Source organism: Somniosus microcephalus, chromosome 27 (genome assembly GCF_052327205.1).
Source record: "Somniosus microcephalus isolate GS21.2 chromosome 27, FLI_Smic_1.0, whole genome shotgun sequence".
NCBI lineage: Eukaryota > Metazoa > Chordata > Chondrichthyes > Squaliformes > Somniosidae > Somniosus > Somniosus microcephalus.
In genome coordinates, this window is record NC_141013.1 from 26,004,963 (window position 1) to 26,027,998 (window position 23,036).

Below are 23,036 nucleotides of genomic sequence, written 5' to 3' on the forward strand. Positions count from 1 at the left end.
GCAATGCAATAGCTATAAATATATAGTATGAATCGGTCATTCATGAAAAAAAGACTTGTGAAGTGATGCTGAGCGGTCTGCGGGTGGCGCTGTCCATGGAGAGTATAAATACTCGGACATGGGCCCAGCTTGCGCAGGGACATTCTTAACAGGAACTAGTGAGGGACACAACTAGACCTCCATGTTGTAAAACAGTTGATTAAAGCTTTGTTTAACGCTTAGACCAAGTGCCTAGTAGTTTTCTTACGTAATATGTCAAATATAATTTGAAAACAAAATTGTCAATGAGCAATGCCATGGGAGATCAACTAACACTAAAAAAGTTCCAATGCCTCAGTTTAACTTCATTGAACACTCTTGTGATATTATTATCATTTCTACCTGTTTATCATGAAAATCTGATTCTAATCTTCCGCTGTTAACACCTAAAGAAGCAATGGTACACGCCTTGCAGATCAATGCAAATCAATGGTTCCAATCATAAAGTGATGAATTTCTCTGCACCATAACTGAACATACCAATTACTTTTTCAAAGTGTTCACTCTGTCTCAGCGATTTTACGGGAAGCAGTCAGCTTCAAGAGCCAATTTTTTTTCGTTGCTAAGTATTGAGTCTGTTTCAAGGTGGGTTTGAAAGCTAATTAAGTGGAGAATGATGCAGCACATCTTGTATAGTAGCGAGTGTTTAAATCAATGTCCAGAATACAGCAATCTCAAACTGAGATTGAATTCAGTGGTGATGGCAATAAATGAACATACTGTACTTGCATCAACAAACTGTTGGTCAATATTATTCAATCCACAGGGATGTACAATGAAACTCCTAATTGGGAAGGTTTTGCACAAAATAAAGAAAATTGATTTGTGTAGCAGCTTATCACATCTCTCAGGGAAGTCTCAAAGCACTTCACACACAATAAATTATTTTGGAAAGCATTGACTTTTGTTCTAGAGCCAAATGCAGCGGTTACATAGAAACATAGAAGATAGGAGCAGGAGTAGGCCATTCGGCCCCTCGAGCCTGCTCCGCTATTTAATGAGATCATGGCTGATCATCCAAATTCAGTACCCTGTCCCTGCTTTCTCCCCATATCCCTTGATCCCTTTAGCCTTAAGAAATAACTTTGTGCACAGCAAGACCCCACAAACATCAGCGAGGCAAATGACCATTTGATATGTTCTTGGTGCTGCTGGTTGAAGAATAGGAACCAAGACACCAGGAGAACTCCTTGCTCTTCTGCAAATTGTGCCGTGGAACGTCTACCATCTACCTGTGTCATCAGAACAGCCAGAGGTCTCATTTACAGGCATAACATCTCATCCAAAGAGTGGCATTTCTGACAATGCAACATTCCCTCAGTGCTGCACTGGACTGTCGGCCTGAATGATGTGCTCTGGTCCTGTAGGGGGTTGGGGGGCTTCAACTCACAACCTTCTGATTCAAAGGTGAGAATGCTACCAACTGAGACAAGCTGGCGAATGAGTAAAAATACAAAAGCTCGCACTTAAATGAAGGACAGGATTTGCATTTAAGTGGTGACTTTTACATCATCAGGCTGTTCCAAACCCCAAAAAACAGCAATAAGGTAAAAGTTAATCTGTGTTTGGTGGTGGGCTAAACGTTAACCACAACTTGCCTGCTCTTCTTCAAATGGTGCCATTGGATCCTTTACATTCCACCTGAACATGACAGCCAGGGCTTTGCATTAACATCGCAGCTGAAAGACAACATTCTTTGACAGTGCAGGACAGGCCACATTGTCCGCATGCCCGATACGAGACTCCCAAAACAAGCGCTCTACTCGGAGCTCTGGCCCGGCAAGAGAGCCCCAGGTGGGCAGAGGAAATGCTTCAAGGACACACTCAAAGCCTCCTTGAAAAAGTGTAACATTCCCACCGACACCTGGGAATCCCTGGCCCAAGACCGCACAAAGTGGAGGAGAAGCATCCGGGAAGGCGCCCAACACCTCGAGTCTCTTCGCCGGGAGCAAGCGGAAGCCAAGCGCAGGCAGCGAAAGGAGCGCACGTCAACCCAAGCACCCCACCCACCCGCCCCTTCAACCACCGTCTGCCCCACCTGTGACAGAGACTGGAGGTCCCGCATTGGACTCATCAGTCACCTGCGAACTCATTTTTAGTGTGGAAGCAAGTCATCCTCAGTTCCGAGGGACTGCCTAAGAGAGGAGAGTACTCCCTCAGTACTGTACTGAAGTGTCAGCCTAGATTATGTATTCAAGTCCAGGGGAGGGGCCTGTACCCATCACCATCTCACTTTGAGGCGAGAGCGCTATCACTGAGCTAAGGTGACACAAGGGAAAGCAAACCATTCGAAGGACTTCTGGCATGCTGACCTTATAAGGACACAGAAAAATAACAGGAGAGCGACCCTGTCGGAGGAAGAAAAGGATACACACTCTTTTGAAGAGAGGATGGGAAAAAGAGACCCTCCTGAAGGAGTGCAAATGGAGAGAGAGACCTTGTTTTGGGATAGGGAGAGGTCTTGTTGCTGGAGGGGGCTTTTGCAATTTAATGTCATTCCCCAGCCACCCCTGCTTCATATCTGTTCATCAATGAAAGAAAGACTTGCATTTATATAGCGACTTTCACGACCACCAGACGTCTCAAAGCACTTTACAGTCAATGAAGTACTTTTGAAGTGCAGTCACTGTTGTAATGTGGGAAATGCGGCAGCCAATTTGCACACAGCAAGCTCCCACAAACAGCAATGTGATAATGACCAGATAATCTGTTTTTGTTATGTTGGTTGAGGGATAAATATTGGCCAGGACACCGGGGATAACGCCCCTACTCTTATTCAAAATAGTGCAATGGAATCTTTTACGTCCACCTGAGAGAGCAGACGGGACCTCGGTTTAACGTCTCGTCTGAAAGACAGCCTCAGCACTGCACTGGAGTGTCAGCCTAGCTTTACGTGCTCAAGTTCCTGGAGTGGAACTTGAACCCACAACTTTCTGACTCAGAGACAAGCGTGCTACCCACTGAGACACAGCTGACACAATGAGAAGAGGGTGGCACCACATGTGTGGCTGGGTACGACTGGGTGTGAGACTGCCGGCACCAGACATGATGCTGCAGGTCAGTGAGTCTTTGAGAAGACTTCAGACTTGGATTATTACAGTGAGTCCATTCCAGCCCCAGTGTGAGCAGTAAGGGCAATACCTACATCAACATTATTGTGGCAATCTTTGCATGAACCTTATCTTCATAAATACTGCGAGCATAAATACCACAGAGTTATCACCCTTCTTCAAACTATGCTACAGAAAGCGAAGACAGAGATAGAGGTAAACTCTTGGAAGGAGGATGGGTGGAAGAGGGAGACAAACTGTTGAGCTGAGGGGAGTGGAAAAGAGAGACACTATTGTAGGGGGAAGAAGCGGTAACTTGGAGGAGACCCTATTGAGGCAGGAGGAAGAGGCTAACATCCTGTTAAGCAGAAGAGTGGTGGGTAGTGAGAGGGGGTTGGGGCGAATGTATTTACATTTTTATCTCTGAGCCTCCATGTATGTCGATCAGCAAGAGGATCCAGGGCAACGTTGCGCAGTCCGTTGTATCAAGGGTTTCAGTGGGTGGGTGCCAGGGCTGGTGTCGGGTATGGAGATCTCCTGGATGGAGATTTCAGTCCCAATGCCAAATAGGTGAAAGAGATGCCAGGGGTTGGGGCTGTGCAGTGTGACTGGAAACAGTATGGGCAGAGCGGAGTGCTCACAAGACATTCACAAGAGGAGGTTCTTCAGCATTGAGTACTAAATCCTTACTTTTTTTTTATCAACAATCAAATTGGCAGAGAGAAATATAGGGGTAATGAGAGAAAGTGTGTGAAGCATACAGAGCATACTTAAATCAATTAAAACCACAAAGCCTATTAGCACATAGCAGTGGAAAACTCTCCACTGTTTGTCCAGTGTGGACTACCCTATCCATTAGTGTACTGATTTGCAGGGTTATCTGGAGCTGAGTGGAGCTGCTTGGCTTAGGTATTGGATTACTCAGGACAATGCTACAGAAGATTGACTTGGTTCCAATGTCATATCATCAAGTGTGCCAACTTAAAGCCGAAAAAGATTTCTCCCTCATCAAGTGAATAGTCACCAGTTGGCCACTGGACAACTGATAACTGCGGGTTTAAGCCCTCACTCGGCAGAGAGCTCCTAAGTAGCAAGATAGACTCCATAACCCCGATATACGAGCACGTCTTTTCCTCCAGGTAATGCCTTTCAGCAGCTTTCATCCCACCCTCAGAGTTTCTTCATCAGCTGCATGGCGGGCACCTGCCTTCTGTGTAGTGGAAGGAACTTTGCAGGACAGCTTACAACAGGCTGGCCACCTGATGTTCTAGATGCTGCGTTACAGACTTATTCAATCTAGATCCATGTGTAAGCGACTTTGGCAAAGATATGCCCCCGCTGAAAGACTGACTCCCTCACCAGGCTGCCGAGGTTAATGTGAAGTAGAGCCACCCCCCTCTCCCTGAAATTGTTTCCTTTTTTGTGCAACATGGGCTGAAGGAAGGTTGTGGTTAGGAGCTCTGACCTTGAAGGGACAGTAAGTACAAGGCAGTTTTGGATACATGTCGTGTATGTCACAAGCTTAACCCACATTGGGACTTTGTGACATTGAAGGCACACAAGACCAGAGCCTTCTCAGCATTGTCCCAAACAACTATGCAACTTTGGCATCTACCCCTAAAGCCTCTGGGCATGGTTATGAATCAACAATTGGGACACCTTTGTCTTGTGCCTTTCAATGAACAGGTTCCCTTTTCATCTGCATCAAGCATTAATAGTGAACTTGGAGACAGTCATCACCCATTGTTTAGATCATTGTTCAAAAAAACGAGACTCCCAAAACAAGCGTTCTACTCGGAGCTCCGACGCGGCAAGAGAGCGCCAGGTGGGCAGAGGAAACGCTTCAAGGACACCCTCAAAGCCTCCTTGAAAAAGTGCAACATCCCCACCAACACCTGGGAATCCCTGGCCCAAGACCGCACAAAGTGGAGGAGAAGCATCCGGGAAGGCGCCCAACACCTCGAGTCTGTTCGCCGGGAGCAAGCGGAAGCCAAGCGCAGGCAGCGCAAGGAGCGCACGTCAACCCAAGCACCCCACCCACCCGCCCCTTCAACCACCGTCTGCCCCACCTGTGACAGAGACTGTAGGACCCGCACTGGACTCATCAGTCACCTGCGAACTCACTTTTAATGTGGGAGCAAGTCATCCTCGGTTCCGAGGGACTGCCTAAGAAGAGAAGAATTGGATCCCCAGGTGAGGCACTGATGGCACCTCATCTGCGAAAAGCAGCTGCACAAATCTCTCTGGAACAGATACTCTGAGACCATCCCTGATCATGCCCTCCAGAACATCAACTTATTATGGCAAACACAATTTCACTGCTAGCAGTGGGCTACACTATATAAAAAGAAAACGGTTTGGAAATCTGAATAAGGTCTAGTGGACGTGTTGGAGGAGCAGCAGTGTGTGAGCCCGATGCTGCTATTCCGCCTGAGGAGGCAGCCCTGCAGACGGAGGGTCTGAGCTCATCAGCCACAGGCTTCCTCCTGGACTGGTTGCTAAGGCACGGCTGCTGTCGGAGCGGAGAGGAGGAGCCGTGTTACGGGAAGTGATGTTGTACTGACGGCGAAGACCGCTTTACACCCCCCCCCCCTACCCAAAAAAAAAGAGGAAGGATGTGAGGTTAATTGAAGTGCATTTAAATGCAAGTTTTCGCAGCTCCGGCCGTTTCCGGGTGTAACCAGTGAGTGAACTTGGTTCAGTCCGGGCTCAGCAACATCGACAGGGACAGTAAGTCCAAGGCAGTTTGCCTATTTTTCAATGTTATTTATTAGACGCTTGCAGGATTTAACGTTCTCGAAAGGTTTTAATTAAGTTTAATTGAGTTTTTTTGTTGCTGCAATTATTCAATCTCTCTGTTTTGCAAATTTTGTCTGGTTAAAAAATTCCCGGTGATATCTGTATAAAATGCAACAATCTGAAAAACACCTTTTGTGTTTTTTGCTCATTCACGCACAACCTTCCGACCTGAAGAGGTTTGTACGAGCTAAGAATGACGCGGGCTGTGCCAGTCACCTATTGCAGCGCGGTGTGTGTGTTTTTTTTTATGCTGCACTTTTTAACCTGGACCTCCTGTTCCTCCCCCCACCAGTCCCCAGAATCCGGACAGGCCAGTCTCGCACTTTACTGCCGCTCCTGTAAGTTGTTCAGTGCCAGTGCAAAGAGTCACCGAGTGGCTGTATTGGCTGCAGTCTAACCCCAGCACCCTGCACCAGATCACACCGAGACTTTGAACCAGTGAGTTACATGCACACTTGGTGCCTTTACCCCGCTCCAATCCCGCATGCAAACTTTTGCATGCGGACATTTCTCGGTTCGTGTCGTCGCATGCTAGCTAACCTGTTGCACATGTGTGTCAGGCCAACTCCCCTGATGACACACGCCTAGTTAATTTGGGGAGGGCAGGGGAGAGAAAGGACAGCCACGCCAGTCCAAAAATGTAGAGCACTCGACAGGTTTGCAATATTGGCCTAACCATCCATTACTCTGTTTTATAGAAGAACCTAATAAGCTGGTTTCTGACATTTTCTCAACACTCAGCCTTTCTGTAATGATTTGTTGTGTCTTCTAAGTAAGGTGGTCATCCATATGGAAGTTTAATATTTGGAACCTGGTTTCATGTGAAAAACTCTCCTTTTAAAGTCATAGGCTTTGAGCAGTATTAAAGATCCCCCAGAAGGGATCTGTCTGTTACAGGGGTGGGGGGGGGGGTGTGGGGTTAGGAAGTGTCCACTCATGATGCTCTAGCCATCATGAGGTGTGGGGCAGGCTTGATGGACCAGCTGGTCTTTTCCTGGGGGAAATTTTAATATGTTTGTACTTTCTGACCACCCCAAATATCTGGATTATTGCTTTCCCTGAGACCTGGATCTGGAAACACTTTGGAACATTGCAAACCAGTGCTCATAAAGTTGTTTAACACTCGCATCTGACCTGCTTAAGATGCAGGGTTGACTACACTCCCCACAGACCATGTGTTCAGCAGTATGTTTTTCACAGACTTTAGTATTGAACAAATTTTCACTTTCATATATTTAAAATGTGTGTGTGTGTGTGTGAGAGAGAAGCCGGTTGACATTAACCAACTTTTGTTCATGTTTTTACACTAGTTTTCTATTGTACAGCGAGCAGCAGCATGGTGGAAACAAAAGGGTTGGGGAGCCATTCATTAAAACATTTCTTGAAGCGACTGTGGCTCTTTCTGGCTGGAGATGAATGAGCACTGATGGGAATGAGAACATTTCTGTCCCCGTCACTGATTTTTACAGCAGTGGCTGTGTCGCAACAGGTAACCGGGCTATTATTCCTCATTAACAGCTCGCTTGCCTTGCACCACTCCACATGACGTGTTTTAAATATTTTATTATAATTACCCTCCCACATTGACACTAGCCAGCCCAGCCCACAGGTGCCACCTCTGTTGCTCCTTGGGGAAGCTCAAGTACACATTCCAATTAAGTCTGGGATTAAAATCTCTGTGTCTACTTACTTTTTTCTTCCTCCCCACAGGGCAAGGAAGTTTCATTTAGAGTAGACAGGCCCAGTTGAGTTAGCACTGGCATAGGAATGATGGACCAAGTTGCTTCCTTCCTTACTGTAATTGTTGTGACTTTAAAAAAAAAAGTGTTCTGGATGTGGGAAAGGCTGCATTTACTGCCCATCCCAAGTTGCCATGAAGGTGCTGATGCCTTGAAATGCTGGTAGAGAACTGAGTGACTTGCTGGGCCAATTCAGAGCATCAAGTCAACCACATAGCCTGGGACTGGAGTCATGTGTAGGCCAGGCTGGTTTCCCTGTCCTGAAGATCATGAGTGAACCAACTTTTTTTTGAACGACCAGCTGGCAGCTTTCTTGGTCATTTTGTTTTCTGGTGTCGGCCCACAACTGATTTATTGAATTCATTGTCACCATGTAACATGGTGAGATTTGAACTCGTTGGGGTAGAAACTTGTCTGGGGGCCCTTTTCAGTGGGTCTCGTTAACCTGCTTTGCGCCAACTGTTGGTGTCTGTCGCCCCTCCACAGGCAGCTTGAAGATGACTCCTGCTGGGACGCTTGTCTTGCCACCAGAAGCCCGAAGGTATGTCCCGGGAAGAAGGGCAGGGGTGGTGGATGATGATTGTGATGACTGCGGAGTTAGGGGAGCACTTGTACCCCTCCTGGCTCCACAGGATGGTTTTAACTTTCTTTAAATAAAAACTTCCCTTCCATTGGCTGCGGCAGCCACTGAAGAATCCTCAACGAGGTTGGCCGACCTGACCCCACCCACTAACCAATTTCTCTGAGAGGACCTAAAATGTGCATTGGGTCCCTTGCATACGTGAAAGACCTAGGTGATGGACGTTGGTCCCTGAAATTGGGCCTTGTTACACCTGTGAAATTGGTGCAACGAGGCCCAATTTCTACCTTGCTATCCTTGGGTTGTTAGTTCAGTAACAAACCACCACATTACTGTATTCAGTGTTCAACTCTACTGTATTCAATATTTGGGAGTCTCCCAAAACAAGCGCTCTACTCTGAGCTCCGACACGGCAAGAGAGCCCCAGGTGGGCAGAGGAAACGCTTCAAGGGCACCCTCAAAGCCTTCTTCAAAAAGTGTAACATCCCCACCGACACCTGGGAATCCCTGACCCAAGACCGTACGAAGTGGAGGAGAAGCATCCGGGAAGGCGCCGAACACCTCGGTCTCTTCACCGGGAGCAAGCGCAAGGAGCGCACGTCAACCCAAGCACCCCACCCACCCGCCCCTTCACCCACCGTCTGCCCCACATGTGACAGCGACTGTAGGTCCTGCATTGGACTCATCAGTCACCTGAGAACTCATTTTTAATGTTGAAGCAAGTCATCCTCGGTTCTGAGGGACTGTCTTAAGAAGATGATGATTCAATATTCCAATCTACTGTATTCAATGTTTAGCTCTACTGTTCTGAAGAGGCAGAGTCATAATGGCACAGAAGGAGGCCATTCGGCCCATCGCGTCCGTGCCGGACACTGAAGACATTGGCCTGGATTTTTTTCAGTCCGTGACGAAGCAATGGCGCCAGCTGTCCACTACGCTTACAGCTGCCGAGAGACTTTTCATGGGCTTTTGAGCAGAACTTATGACTACTTGAGATCCTTTTTGAGCGTGGCGCCCTCTACAGGGGATCTGTGGTGTGAGAGAGCAGGGTAAGAATCAGTGGGTCTCCTCAACTAATCGGGTTGAAGAATCCTCAGACATGCAGAGTCCAAACCAGGATGTATAAATTAGAATAGTTAATTCAATCTAAAATGCACAGAAAGCAAAATAAAATGAGGGGAAAGAAAGATGTGATTAAGAGCTAGATAAGAGACAAAGAAAAAGTAAATCATTTAAATTTTTTTAAAATCGCCAACAATAATTAAAATTTGAAGGCATGAGGCTCCACACTTGTAAGTTAATTTTCAGTGCCAGAGAGGTTGTTTGGCAGTAATTAAGATTTATCAGGCTATTAAAAATTCACTTACACCTGAATGCACAAGCTCTAAACTTTTTCTGCTGTGTTTAGTGGGTAAGTACTTCAAATGCCGAGTCTTTTGGTGAGGAACTGGTGTTACAAAGCTTGTGGAGGAGTAGGGAAAATCGGACAGCAACTTCCTGATTTCCACCTTTAACTGTACATGTGCGGCCGATGGAAGTTGCTGTCCGATTTACTCCATAATAAGTGAGTGCTGGTAGCCTCACTGTTCTGCTTAACACAAAATCCGGGCCATTAACGCAAGGGTCTGCCAATCCAAATCTGATGTCCCCACACATGCATAGTTCCATTTGGGAACTGGACAGTGATGTTAGTTTTTCTTTCTTTACCTCCTGCCTCTGGTGCCCCAAACCAGGAGCTTCAGCCTGATCGCTCTGTCCCTACCATTGACCCAGCAGAGATCTGCTAACGTGCATGTGGCTCCGCTGTTTGCTGAGCTGTCCGACAAGCCCATGATTTGTTGCTGGTTTAAGGTTTGGTGCTGTAGTTTCCAGGCAACCTGTGGCTGACCGTAATTTAAAGAATGCAAGTGGTGGTGTTGGTGTACTTAAATTACTTCCTCCCTCCCATGCGAATAGTATATTTTCTAATCCAGTTAAGGTCTCTTTGCTTAGTGAGTACTGTTAAGCTGAAGTCAACTGTAGGGCCCATAAGTGAATGGCTGCCTTGGAAATAATTGATTGACGTCCTTTACTATTTTGGCTGCTGATTTTTGGAAGTATTTTAGCTGAGAATAGTTACTAACTGGCTCCAGTTGCCAGGCAGTGACTATCTCCAACAAGCGAGAGTCTAACCACCTCCCCATGACATTCAACGGTATTACCATCGCCGAATCCCCCACCATCAACATCCTGAGGGTCACCATTGACCAGAAACTTAACTGGACCAGCCACATAAATACTGTGGCAACAAGAGCAGGTCAGAGGCTGGGCATTCTGTCACGAGTGTCTCACCTCTTGACTCCCCAAAGCCTTTCCACCATCTACAAGGCACAAGTCGAGTGTGATGGAATACTCTCCACTTGGCTGGATGAGTGCAGCTTAGGGTTGCAAAATTCTGGGAATTTTTAAGAGGAAACCTTCCTTGGGAATTTTGAGTTTTTTTTGCACACTGATGGTTTTTGTCTCTGACCCTTATTATGTTTGTCATCAAAATAGACATACTGTTCCATACAGATAAAAACAGGCTTTCAAAACTTTATATATAGGTTATAATTTTGAACTTTATTGAACCCCACAAAAAAGACCCATCTAAAATAAAATAAGCCAAGTAAGAAGATAAACATATATTGCTTAAGAAATTCCTTTTAATAATTAAGATTCCATCTCTTAGTAATTTTAAGAAAGGACCTGTGGGGGGGAAAAAAGTGAAAAATACAAAAAACCAAAACAATATTATGCTTGCATGTGCTTTTTTGGGCAAAATTCCCAAGCTAAAAACTTCCCATGGAAAATTTCCAGAAATTTACCGGAAACTTTCCACCCCTTCGCAACCCTAGTGCAGCTCCAACAACACTCGAAGCTCAACTCCATCCAGGACAAAGCAGCCCGCTTGATTGGCACCCCATCCACCACCTTAAACATTCACTCCCTCCACCACCGGCGTACCGTGGCTGCAGTGTGTACCATCTACAAGATGCACTGCAGCAACTCACCAAGGCTTCTTTGACAGCACATCCCAAACCCGCAACCTCTACCACCTAGAAGGACAAGGGCAGCAGGTGCATGGGAACACCACCACCTCCAAGTTCTCCTCACGGTGGCATAGTGGTTAGCACTGTTGCCTCACAGCGCCAGGGACCCGGGTTCAAATCCGGCCTCGGGCGACTGTCTGTGTGGAGTTTGCACATTCTCCCCGTGTTTGCGTGGGTTTCCTCCGGGTGCTCCGGTTTCCTCTCACAGTCCAAAGATGTGCGGGTTAGGTTGATTGGCTATGATAAATTGACCCTTAGTGTTAGGGGGATTAAATACGTGGGGTTACGGGGATAGGGTGGGATATGTGTCGGTGCAGGCTCGATGGGCCGAAATGGCCTCTATCTGCACTGGGGTTTCTGTGATTCTGTGAAGTCGTGCACCATCCTGACTTCGAAGTATATCACCGATCCTTCATCGCCGCTGGGTCAAAATCCTGGAACTCCCTCCTTAATAGCACTGTGGCAGTATCTTCACCACACGGACTGCAGTGGTTGAAGAAGGCAGCTAACCACCACCTTCTCGAGCAATTAGGGATGGACAATAAATGCTGGGCACTGCTCTCCTCAGCTCTGCTGAATTTGGGGATCCCAAAATGGTGGGTCACCATGAGCCAGGGAAAATGAACTAAAACTTCAATAATTCAATCTTCACAACAGTGGTGGTGGAGGAGGAGAAAGGATATGAAAATACCTCCCCTGTACAATTCCTACCTTTGCCAATGCAGAAGGTAAGCAAGTAATGGTTCTAACTGGTTGCGGGTTCAGCACTGCACCAACCAGACTCCTCTTATTCCCTCTTGGTCCAGCAGTATGCTAGTGTGTGTACTGAAAGGGGAGCTAGCTGGAATACCATTTCACAGGTCGATGCCCATATTGACTCAGTGCAGCCTCAAAAGTGTGGGATGAACGTGAATTAAGAATACCTTTACTAAATATTTTGAAGAATTATAAATGGATAAATGAGTGGGAACCCCTTCCCTTCCAGCCCCCCACCCACCGCGTCCCCAATAGTTTATCCCAGCGATTAGGAGAGCCACTGCTCTCCAGGATAAATGATCGTAATGGACAATGGTTTAGTTACAATGAAGAATTTGCATTGGAAGTAAAAGTTCCACTGACATGTTATTGATTTACTGTTGCTTCAGCGGATACACTGAGGTTGCTCACAGTGGGGAGGTGTAACTGTTAGCTGTAGGAGGCAGATAGGGTGTTGAGTTGTGGAGCATTCATGCATAATTATTCAGGCTGCTAATTTGAAGGGAATATATAACAACCATGCACATGTGTGCTTCAGAGCATTGATAAAACCAATGTGGTTAGGAGACCAAAATGAGATGGTGTTTATAGGAGAGAAGCTAGGGAAAGGACCCTTGAGGTTGGGGCAGAGTAAAGGGAGCTTTCCTCAGCATTTGGCTGTGCTGTATCTGACATGGGCATAGAAAGTTACAGCACGGAAAGAGGCCATTTTGGCCCATCGTGTCCGTGCCGGCCAACAAAAGAGCTATCCAGCCTTATCCCACTTCCCAGCTCTTGGTCCGTAGCCCTGCAGGTTAGAGCATCCCAATTGCACGTCCAAATACTTTTTAAATGTGGTTAGGGTTCCTGCCTCTACCACCCTTTCAGGCAGTGAGTTCCAGACCCCCACAACCCTCTGGTTGAAGAAATTTCCCCTCAAATCCCCTCTAAACCTTCCACCAATTACTTTAAATCTGTGCCCCCTGGTTTTTGACCCCTCTGCTAAGGGAAATAGGTCCTCTGTATCCACTTTATCTGTGCCCCTCATAATTTTATACACCTCAAATGTCTCCCCTCAGCCTCATCCGTTCCAAGGAAAACAGATCCAGTCTTTCCTCACAGCTAAGATTCTCTACTCCCGGCAACATCCTTGTAAATCTCTGTACCCTCTCTAGTGCAATCACATCTTTCGGGGCAGCACGGTGGCATAGTGGTTAGCACTGTTGCCTCACAGCGCCAGGGACCCGGGTTCAAATCTGGCCTCAGGTGACTGTGTGGAGTTTGCACATTCTCCCCGTGTTTGCGTGGGTTTTCTCCGGGTGCTCCGGTTTCCTCCCACAGTCCAAAGATGTGCAGGTTAGGTTGATTGGCTATGATAAATTGACCCTTAGTGTTAGGGGGATTAAATACGTGGGGTTACGGGGATAGAGTGGGATATGTGTCGGTGCAGGCTCGATGGGCCGAAATGGCCTCTATCTGCACTGTGGGGTTTCTGTGTCTGTGTCTTTCCTGTAATGTGGTGACCAGAACTGCACGCAGTACTCTAGCTGAGGCCTAACTAGTGTTTTATACAGTTGAAGCATAGCTCCCCTGCTCTTGTATTCTATGCCACGGCTAATAAAGGCAAGCAATCCATATGCCACCTTAACCCCTTATCTACTTGGCCTGCTACCTTCAGGGATCTGTGGACATCTCAACACCACCTCTCTGGTGAAGAAGGCCCAGCAGTGCCTATATTTCTTAAGGAGGCTGAAGGGATGTGATCTGTCACCCCTGATCCTCTCTAACTTTTACCGCTGCACTATAGAGAGCATCCTGACAAACTGTATCACAGTATGGTATGGCAGCTGTAGCTACTATGACCGGAAAGCCCTGCAGCGGGTAGTCAAAACTGCCCAACGCATTACCGGCACCCGGCTACCGACCATAGAGCACATATACCAGAAACGCTGTCTACGGAGGTCACGGTCCATCATCAAAGACCCTACCCACCCCAGCCACAGTCTGTTCGCCCTCCTACCATCTGGGAGACGCTACAGATGCATTCGCACCCGTACGACCAGATTTAGGAACAGCTTCTTTCCCAGGGCTGTCATCCTACTGAACTCCACAAATAAACTCTAAAGCCTGCACATCTGCCAATGCACTTTATTATGGTCATATTTATGTTAATATACTACAAGCCAAATGTATGTTGAATGTTTAAATGTCTTAAGCCAAATGTACACTCTCGGGAGCCGCAAGCCTACATTTTGTTGTACTGCACTTGTGCACTAACAATGACAATAAAAAGTTGATTTGATTTGACATGCACTCCAAGGTCCCTTTGTTCCTCTACACTACTCGGTGTCCTAACACTTAATGTGTATTCCCTTTCCTTGTTAGCCCTCCCCAAACGCATTACCTCACACTTCTCTGGATTGAATTCCATTTACCACTGTTCTGCCCACCTGACCAATTTATTGATATCTTCCTGCAGTCTACAGCTTCCTTCTTCAGTATCAACCACACAGCTGATTTTAGTATCCCCTGCAAACTTCTTAATCATACCCTATATTCAAGTCAAGATCATTGATATATACCACAAAGCAAGGGACCTAGTACTGAGCCCTGTGGAACCCCACTGGAAACAGCCTTCCAGTCACAAAAACACCCATCAACCATTACCCTCTGCTTCCTGTCTCCGAGCCAGTTTTGAATCCAACTTGACACTTTGCCCTGGATCCCATGGGCTTTTAACTTCGTGACCAGTCTGCCATGTGGAACCTTCTCAAAAGCCTTGCTAAACTCCATATACATTACATCAAACGCACTACCCTCATCTACCCTCCTTGTTACCACCTCAAAAAATTAAATCAAGTTTGTCAGACACAACCTTCCCTTAACAAATCCGTGCTGACTATCCTTGATTAATCCATGTCTTTCTAAATGAAGATTTATCCTGCCCTTCAGAATTCTTTACAATAATTTTCCCACCACCGAGGTTAGGCTGACTGGCCTGTAATTACTTGGTCTATCCTTTTCTCCCTTTTTAAACAAGGGTACCACATTAGCAATCCTCCAGTCCTCTGGCACCACACCTGAAGCCAGAGAGGATTGAAAAATGATGGTCAGGGCCTCTGCTATTTCCTCTTTTGCTTTGCTTAACTGCCTGGGATACATTTCATCCAGGCCTGGGGATTTATCCACTTGCTAAACCCCTTAATACTTCCCCTCTCACTGTTTATTTCATCTGATATTTCACACTCCTCCCCCTGATAGCAATGTCTGCTTCGCCCCTCCTTTGTGAAAACAGACGCAAAGTATTCATTAAGAACCCTACCAACGTCTCCTGCCTCCACACACATTACCCTCATGATCTCTAATAGGCCCTACCCTTTCTTTAGTTATCCTCTTACTCTTAATATATTTATAAAACATCTTTGGGTTTTCCTTGATTTTACTTGCCAAGAATTTTTCATGCTCTCTCTTTGCTTTCCTAATATCCTTTTTAATTGCACCCCTGCACTTTCTGTACTCCTCTAAAGATTCTGGAGTATTTAGCCCTCTATCAGTCATACGCCTCTTTTTCTTTATCCTACCCTGTATGTCTCTAGACATCCAGGGGGCTCTAGATTTGTTAGCCCCACCTTTTTTCTTTTAAGGGCACATGTTTGGTCTGATCCCTCCGGATCGCCTCCTTGAATGCCTCCCACTGCTCTGACACTGATTTACCTGTTTCCAGTCTACTATGGCTAAATCCCCACTGAGCTTAGCAAAATTTGCTTTTCCCCAATTTAGAATTTTAATTCCTGGTCTATCCTTGTCCTTTTCCATTAACTACCTTTGAAATCTAACAGAATTATGGTCACTAGCACCAAAATGCTCCCCCACTGATGCACCTTCTACCTGCCCAGCTTCATTCCCTAAAACTAAGTCCCCTCCCTTGTTGGGCACACCCTTGATGCTGATACTGGGTAACTGAAATGGGAAGAATTCTGTTCCTCTGCATGAATATTCCTCACCTTGAGACACTAAAGAGCTTATTTCATATTTAAAATGCTGATTTGCTGGTTCTGTGGAATGCTTTGGCGCAGAGACTATATATTATAATAGATTATTGTGCTGGAACTGCGAGCAAGCTCTTTGTACTTCTCGGATTGCCATGTTTTATCAGAATGACTTGTGTTGTATTTTTTTTTGAACATCATTGAAAACCTCTAACAAAGCCACATCAATAACACAGCCACTTCAGAAAACAGTGTTGTTTGGGGGGGGTGGAGGAAAGAGAGGAAATGGCTTTCCATGAAGGGAGGTGGGAGAAAAGCAGACTTTTGGTGATCGGTTTACATTTTACAAATTCCTGGACTACCCTGCCCCTCCTGAACTATGTCCAAAGCTTCAGGTAAAAGCTTGTGCAGGCCATAGATTGGGGGAACTGCATTTCATCCCTTGATCAGGCTGAGTACTCAAGCTGCTTGCTGTAAATGTGCTAATTAGTTCAAACAGTATATTTAGATGGGTGTGCAGCACTGGAGGCAGTAATGTTGCCTTGTTTGCTTTCCAGCTCTGGAGGCAGTAATGTTGCCTTATTCACTTTCCAGTGCTGCTGCTATTGAAAGAAGCCACCAATTATCAGATGAAGCTGGCAAGAGAACTTCCCCCTCTCCCTCTCTCTCTCTCTCGAACAATAGAGTTGTGCATGTGAATCTTATCTTGCCTGGTGCAGTTTCTTAACACATCCTGGCAAATAGTTCTCTTGGCTAACAATGTAAGTATAAGAACATCAGGAAACTACATGTTGTCTTTTGCTGAATGATGTGCTCCTGTATGAATATGTTTCCACTGGGACAAGAAAGTACCCTTCTGAGCCACTACAGTGACCAGATTACCTGTGAAAATAAGTTTTTACTTCTGGTACAAGGCATAGAATTCAGTCTGCTGGTCAGTATAAGGTGTCCAGCTAGCGCTCGTTGGCTGGACTGTGTAAGGACACTCTGTCTATATGCCCCTGATCTCTCAAGTCTCAAAATGGTGTCCAAGCATCTACTGTTCTTGCCTTCTGCAGTTGTTTGATGGGAATCGATGCACAGATGTGCTTTTAATTTAATGACACTATTTTTGACGGGTTGTATATAACAACGTGCTTTCATGTTGTCCTTTGGGTATGACTACTTGAAACCTGGCAAACAAAGATGAGCAGCATATTACCCCTCAGCTTTGTATATGCAAATAATTTTTCTAGACTTTGAAAAAAAAGTTAGTGGCTTTTTTTTTATGCTCACATTTAAAATGCCCTTATAATGAAATGCAAAGCTGACTTTTTTTATATTTAAATTTTTCACGCCGTCGCTGGTAATGGAGCTAAAAGCTTTCACTAGATGACCAACTGAAACTAGCATTGCTTTTAAACCCTGGTTGATGACCGCTCGGCTATAGTTGAACTGGGTTGAGGCGCTGAGGCATTGATTTCTGATTCTTAATGCAAAGGTCTTAACTTGTGAACCCAGTGCCTTCGCCCCAGTTCTTTTACATCCTTAGACATAACAAAATGTGACTGAGTCACCGCTTCAAATCTCTTTACAAGTTCCTGTCCTGACTTTCCCTCCCTAAGCCGATTAATTTCCTCTGTTAAGGTCCTAATCTCTCACCCACCATCCTCCACCCTGAGCTGGTGGGGCTTCGAAAAGGTGGTGAATTTCCCTCGGCCCTCTAATGACACCCTGTTGATGCTAAAGTCTTAATAATGACTTGCAGCATAACTTGGTCACTCTGTAAAATTTAGTTTGACAAGTGAAGATTTTGCCCTTTGCCTTTGTTTTGATTGCATTCTGAATGTTTGGGTACTTCAAGGAGGAAAACAAAATCTGCCTTTTGAGCAAGGAGGCGAGTTCTAGATAACAAGGCTAGAATTTAAACTTCAGTGACTGTTGTTTAGTAACAATGAGCCCAATTGCAGAGATTTTTGCTGAAATAAAAGGCAGAATATCCATCAGAACAAGCTAAATTTGGATTGGAAAGGTGGGGGGGGGGAAAGCGGGACTTGCATTTATGCCTTCACAACTTTAGGATGCTCCAACGTGCTTCGCAGCCAATGAAGTACTTTTTTGAAGTTTAGTCGCTGCTGTAATGTAGGAAACACAGCAGCCAATTTGCGCACAGCAAGCTCCCACAAACCGCAATGAGTTGATGATCAGATAATCTGTTCTAGTGATATTGGCCAGGACATTGGGGAGAACTCTCCTGACTTATCGACAGTGCCACGGGAAATTTACGGCCAACTCGGAGGGTCTCCTCCAAAAGACGGCACTTCTGACACTGCAGGGTCTCTTAGTTTGGTACTGGAGTGCCAGCCTAAATGAGGTCTCTGGAGTGGGACTTGAACAAAGTACCTAATCTTTCTGCCCCCCTCCAGCAACTTCCTAGTATGGCCTAAGCTCAGTACTGTCAAAGTCTGCACATAATTTTCCCCCCAAAATATTGTATTGGCTTGAAAAATTGCTTCAAGGTGGCAAATAGATGGTTTAATGCCCACATTGGCCATAGTGGCTCTCAGTCTTTCAGTTTAGTTTAAGATTTGTGTAAACCAGTACTATAGTCTCAATGGGGTCAGCAACAGCTATATTGTGATAAAGCAGTATGTGTTTAGTGAACTGGCCTAGATCAGGAAATGGAGAACATGGCGGGGGTGAGTGAGACCAGATGTGGTCTCCTCCCTCACCTTTGAAGAAATGCTCACCTACAATATCTGCTTCAGGTGTTTGTTGGCAGTCACTGTTTCAGTGAACTCGCTACTGCTAATGACACTCCTTGCAGTGGCTCAAAATAAATGTGGAAGAAAATAAGATTTGGGGGAAAGAGAAATAATTAATATAACGGCTTGCATTTATATAGCGCCTTTAATGCAGTAAAACGCCCCAATGCGCTTAAAATATAACGTCTTGTGTGTGTGAAAACCAGTATAACCATGTTCGGCCACCTACATGTTGTTGAAACAAAAAGCAGTATTTGAAGATGCTTTCTTTAACCAGGTACGATCAGGTTTAGGAACCTTTCAAACTAGCCAAGGCCTCTTAGGAAACCTGGGACACTTTTTTTTTCATTAGTCATGACTAAACAAATGGGTCGGAGCTCCACGGGAGCCTGATTTCTGATCATTCTGCATTTTGTTTTGCAGTTTAAAAAAAACCACAAATGGGATCCTTTACGTATTCGTGACTTATACACAGATCCTTGGGCTAATGTATTTGTCGTGTCTGAGGACTGCTTGATGCAGCATTATCAGCTGTTTAGTGTGCCCTTCAGTTTAAGATTTCCAGCTTGACACTGAGTCATGCTATATCCTGTTCAAATGTTTCTTTTCATAAGAATCAACCCCTTGGACAGAATACAAGCCTTTATCTTTCATCTCAACTCAGTCATCCTGTAACTTGATTTGGAGGTATTGTTTGCTATGGCAACCAGTGTAGAACCTTGGAGAATATTGTGGGCTCGAATGAGCATTAATTTAAAAAAAAGTGTTCACCACAATGTTCTACTTCTGTAGAAAGACTACCTGCCCCAAAAAGGAGCTTTAAGAAGCAGTTTCTGGTTTTCTGATCTCGCAACCATAAGTAATGCCTGGCTTCCTTTTCTGAGCTGGGTTTCCAGCCTGGACACTATGGGCTGGATTTTGCCAGCCTCGAGAAGGCGGGTCAGGTGGGAAAGTTGCAAAAAATGGCGGCAGGCTCCGAACCTGCCTTCAACCCGCCTCTGCGCAACTTTCCCAAATGCAGGCTTGCAGACTCTGTTTCGGTCCCGCCTTCAAGTGGTGGGATAGGCCCTTAAGGCACGTACCTCTAATCCCATTTTGAGGCCTTTCAGAGTTTACCACATTTCCCGCATGCTGCACGTCTCCCCTGGAACACACCAGCTAATCCGGTCAGGTTGACAAGTGGTTGGCTTAATAACAGCTGCAGCGCCACCATAAAAAGGGAGTTTTCCACAATGATCATTTGCAGCTGGCCGAACTTTCTTTTCTCAGGTCTTGGAGAACCTTTTGCAGGTCCACTGATCTTGGAAGTGTTGAAGCTGAGATCCATCTCCACTGACCTCCTGGGAAAACCCTCTCCCCCACCTTGACTGAGCACTTCCTCAACTGAGGTATATACCAGCAGCATGGGAATCATTTATTTCCTTTCCTCCTGGACCTCCGATTCGGACAAAGACCAGCCGTGGCAGCAGCAGAGCCCGGAACAACAGCAGCGCCAACCTGCTGCTCACCCACCTGAAGCTGCACAGGCCAGAAGGTGCCAGCACAGGAAAGCATGTCGCTGCAGGAGATACCCCTCAAAACCAGGTTTACAGACAGAGGATGAGCAACCTCAACATGAGTGAGCAGCAGTGCCAAAGGAGGCTGAGACTTTCGCAAGAGGTAGTGGGTGACCTCTGCGCAATGCTGCAGTAAGGCCTGGAGCCCAGAGGAGCAGGTGGACACCCCTTACCAGTGGCCGTAAAAGTCACCACCGCACTCAACTTTTTTGCTTCAGGCTCATTCCAGGGATCAGCGGCGTCTCCCAGGCGGCCGCACACACTTGCATCACACAAGTAACCGATGCCCTCTTTGCCATTGCGCACAATTACATCAACTTCTCCAAGGATCAAGCAAATGTAACCGTGCATGCGGTTGGATTTGCTAATTTGGCAGGCTTTCTAAGAGTGCAGGGCATCGTAGCCTGCACACATGTGGCCCTTGAGGCACCCCATCACAATCCAGGTCTTTTTGTCAACCGCAAGAGCTTCCACTCCCTCAACGTGCAGCTGGTGTGTAACCACTAAGGAAATTTTGCATGTTTGCACCAAGTACCCTGGCAGTTGCCATGACTCGTTCATCCTGCAGCAGTCTAGTGTGCTTCTGCTCTTCAGTCTGCCAAACCAACTTTGCGGATGGCTACTTGGAGACAAGGACTATCCCCTGAAGATGTTGCTAATGACTTCATTCAGGAGGCCATCCAATGAAGCTGAGGAGTGCTACAACTCCAGCCCCATTTCGACCAGATACATTATCGAGAAACCATCGGCTTGCTGAAGATGTGATTCAAACGCCTTGATAGATCAAGCGGAGCCCTGCAGTACTCAGCAGCCAGGGTCTCCAGAATCGTCGTGGTCTGTTGTGCACTTCACAACCTCGCACAGCATCGTGGCTTGCAGCTGTCTGAGGGACAAGTGGCTCAGCGTATAGCCTCCTCATGAGGATAAAAAGGAGGTGGAGAGCGAGAACGAAGACCTTGGGAGGCGCGGCAGCAGCACGCAAGAACATTGCTGCCCGGGATGCACTGATCTTGGCCAGATTTGCTTAGGCTGCCCAATCAAACACATTTGGTTCACACCTTACCTTACCACACCAACAATGGACAAGAACCTATGGCTTCCTATCACTCTGACCACCATACTGACAGTTCCAAGTCACCCTGAGCCCTCAATGTGGAAGTCCCATTTGTGAAATGACACAGCCCACAACTTCAACAGTTTGCCATCAACTCATTTTATAACATTCAGTAAAGATGGCATTTCACAATTAAATACAACAGAACACCTAAGTGACGACCCTTGTGACTACTTGTGCTTTATCTTCCTCTCACGTGTGCTCTTATGTGGTGCTTCCCCCTGTGGCTTCAGCAGATGTGGAGGCCCCTTGCTCACTTTCTTGTGCTCCTGCCTCGACACCTTTGGCGGGCGTCCTCTGGGGTTGCGAGCCTGTGAGGGCTCGCCAACAGTCTGCTGCTCCTGCGGCTGTGCAGAGGCTGAGATGCCCATCTCAGTTGGGTGAGGACTCTGGTGGGATGCTGACCCAGGGCTCCGCAGTGGCATAGGAGTGAGCTCTTGGAGAGGAGCCCCCACTTCCTCCTTGTCTGCCACCAACATCCCTCTCATGGGTCAGCCCCCACTTCAGAGCTAGCAAGTGGCTTGACCGCACCTTGCTGCACTTCAGGGGGGCCATGAGGATCCATTTCTGCACTGGCAGTTCTACTCCAGAGGACTTCCATGAAGCTCTGGTTTCTCTGCCCAATAGCTGCCCATCGCTCCTCCAGAGTTGTCAGTCTATTCTGAACAATGACCATGTTTTCAAAACCCTGGCAACTTTGCTCCTCCATGGCCGTAGCCATCCTTTCCACGGAGGTTGCCATCCTTTCTGTGGTGATGCGTTCATGCTCCAATGCCTCCACAAAGGCTTTGCTCATGCTAGCGATGGACTCCTCCATCCTCTCCACACTCTGACCCTGGAGACAAAACCTGCCAGACTCCTGCACCTGTTTCTGTAGTTCCATCACCGCTCTCCTGGATGGACCCGGAGGCACAGGGTTGACATGCAGCTGAGCCAAGCTGGGAGTGCCCTGCGGCCTCAGACGAGGACTCTCCACTGCTGACCCTGTCTCCACCATCTGCTGATGCTCACTTGTGAGCTGTGATACACCAGGTGACAACTCTACTGTCCCGAAGGTCCCACCGAGGTGAGTGTCTGTGCTGGTGCTGGGTGCACTTAATTCTGGTGACGCTGCGCCCTCGGAGGTTGCAGCTTCCTCTGAGGGGTCTTCTGGCTCGGGCTGTTTCTCCTGGACAGTGGGGAGGGGGGGCTGTCTATGGTCCTGTGGGGAAGTAAAGGAAAGAGTTAGATATGTGATCTAAACATTGCATGCAAATGGAATTGTGCAGATCATAAGTCAATCTGTTAGAGCATTAGAATCATTTATCAGTCACTCAATGTAAATGAGAGATGCAAAACTATTCTGTCACCAGCTTGCTCTGATGCGTCCACCTGTCCATCCCCCACTTGCACATCCTCATCGGCTCCCACGATCTTGAGGGCTGCCTCCTCCGCGCTGGTGAGCTGGGCTATTGAGGGTGGCCCTCCTCCTGTCTTCGCCCTTTCCCTCTTATTGTGGGCTCTTTTCCTGCAGTGAGGGACACAAGTGGAGTGAGAATGATGGACTTGAGTGTAGAGAATCCATAGCATAGATGCTTCGAAGGAGACAAAGGGCCCACCCTGTGTGTTGTAAGTTGTCAT

The 23,036-nt window shown here is 46.7% G+C and overlaps 1 protein-coding gene across 6 annotated transcripts in view; it reads left to right on the plus strand.

The window, feature by feature from the left end:
• The first annotated feature begins 5,672 nt into the window (after positions 1-5,672).
• The window catches only part of rab27a (RAB27A, member RAS oncogene family), a 121,175-nt gene continuing 103,811 nt past the window's right edge, over positions 5,673-23,036 (plus strand). For 3 of the 6 annotated variants that reach the window (XM_085968778.1, XM_085968777.1, XM_085968783.1), the window contains exon 1: positions 5,674-5,819. The gene's annotated coding sequence lies outside the window, so the exon portion shown is untranslated. Of the gene's footprint in view, positions 5,820-6,522; positions 6,545-7,198; positions 7,378-23,036 lie in introns of those variants that run through there. The other 3 variants (XM_085968780.1, XM_085968785.1, XM_085968787.1) reach the window with 3 other exon arrangements.